This window comes from Alligator sinensis, unplaced genomic scaffold (assembly GCF_000455745.1).
Source record: "Alligator sinensis unplaced genomic scaffold, ASM45574v1 scaffold445_2, whole genome shotgun sequence".
Taxonomy (NCBI): Eukaryota; Metazoa; Chordata; order Crocodylia; family Alligatoridae; genus Alligator; species Alligator sinensis.
Genome location: NW_005842081.1, coordinates 2,548,983 through 2,550,900, shown reverse-complemented (window position 1 = coordinate 2,550,900; position 1,918 = coordinate 2,548,983). Strand labels below are relative to the sequence as shown.

Here is a 1,918-nt window from a genome sequence, read left to right as displayed (position 1 = left end):
GGAGTTGAGCAGCTACTGCTGTTTCTTTGCAAACATCCCCATTTTGGACATCAGTAAGGCAGGTGCAGAGATTCAGTACATGGTTTTACCAAACATTGTTCTAGAGTTGAATGCTCTGGGTTGAATGCTTTTTTGGCAGACTGCAGTCTTCAGATCAGTAAACTGTTAGCATTTTCCTACTTGGGTTAGATTCCTGCCTGACAGTCTCCAAGAATAGAATGACTGTAGACACAGGATGAATAATATGCAGCAGTGATGCGCTCTGTGTGTGTGTGTGTGTGTGTGTGTGTGTGTGTGTGTGAGAGAGAGAGAATGCACATTATGTACACATACAGTCTGAAATAAATAATATGTACACACACGCACACACACAGAGTCTATATCTATATCAGACAGATGGATGTGGATTATTTATCTTGCAGCATATCAGTTTTTGTAAAGGTAAGTAAGGTATCTTCTGGATTTATCTCAATCAATTTACCCATCTGTAATGATGCTCTAATGGTTTAAAAGCAGGTATTTTTCCAAACAAGAGCTTGATGAAGAAGGGAGGTAAAAGGCCAAGCTTAATTTGATTCATCCCCCTGTCAAATTTTGTAAAATACAACAAGCAGAAAAAAAATAGTTATTCACATCCCAGGAACTTCTGTTTATAAGCTTGTTTCTTTGTTTTTTAAATCTGTATTTACTAGATTTTTTTTTTTACTTTAGAGCATAATTTTTATGATGATAGAAATATACATTTGCTTTAACTATTTACCTCTGTTTCCATTAACTAGAAATACAAAACTTAACACATATTGTCTTTTTGCTTAGGAAGGGGATTCCAAGTGAACAAGTAAAACATGCAGATCGAGAGCAGACGAAACGCATCGTCTATTCTGTGATTTATGGAGCAGGTAGGAAATTATATACAAGAAACTAGATTAACTAGAGTTGTAAGAAATCTGAGTTAATGCTTTGATTTTTGACAACTAGCCAGTGCACTGACCTCCCGAAGTGAACAAAATACTCTTAGAATGATTTTAATTTTTCTTGACTAGCAAAAAATATTCTACTTAAAAGAACTGATGTGTTGATTTTTATCTAGGATTTGGACACGCATGTGTGTGTGAGAGAGAGTAGTTATGAGTGTATACTTGCATAACTGAAGCATCACTCTTTAATGTAGAACATCTTCTGTGTTCCTCTGATAGAGAGATGATAGAGATGGGCAAAGTGGCTGCTATGGAACAGAATTTAGTCTCATGTATTGTTGTTCATTGTTGTTCATTAAATGAATGTTCTTGGCACATTCATTTAATGGTGCAATGGGATCTGATCCCCAATTCCAATAATTGTGCCTCCTGTCATGCCACACACACATGGTGGGAGGCACGTTTGTACAATTAGGGATCAGACTACAATCACATTGGGAATTTATTTGTACACCTGCTTGGATAAGCACTTTTAAAAGTGCCCAGCACTGCAGAGCATGCACTTGTATAAATGGTAAAATGCATGTCAGCACTGAGAAAATGGTGGCAGTGTGCTTTTGAACTAAAACTCAAAGAAGATGTTTTAGTTCAAAAGCACACTGATGCCATTTTCTGTGTGCTGACATGCATTTTGCCACTTAAACAACTGCACGTAACACAGTGCCGTGTGTGTCGGCTCACGTGCAGAGCAGACTTGATTAATTGAGTCTGCTCCGATGCGCTGCATTTCTGGCATGTTGGAGCAGACAAAGATATGTGGATAAATTCCCATTATTACTGCTTTCCAGTGTAGAAGGATCCGCTGCCCCTGCACAGGCAAATTGAAAGAGCAGTGCCTGCAGATCCAATATGGCTGTCAGCTGAACACTGGGACCCTATTTGGGACTTGAACTGGTCCCAGTGGTATTTGGGGCCAGGCCAGCCATCAGCTGATTGTCAGC

The 1,918-nt window shown here is 38.9% G+C and overlaps 1 protein-coding gene across 1 annotated transcript in view; it reads left to right on the top strand.

Annotated features, from left to right (window-relative positions):
• Positions 1-395: 395 nt before the first annotated feature.
• LOC102375056 (DNA polymerase nu-like) overlaps positions 396-1,918 on the top strand; it is an 89,188-nt gene continuing 87,665 nt past the window's right edge. The window contains exons 1-2 of the mRNA XM_006023819.3: positions 396-441; positions 817-899. The gene's annotated coding sequence lies outside the window, so the exon portion shown is untranslated. The remainder of the gene's footprint in view (positions 442-816; positions 900-1,918) is intronic.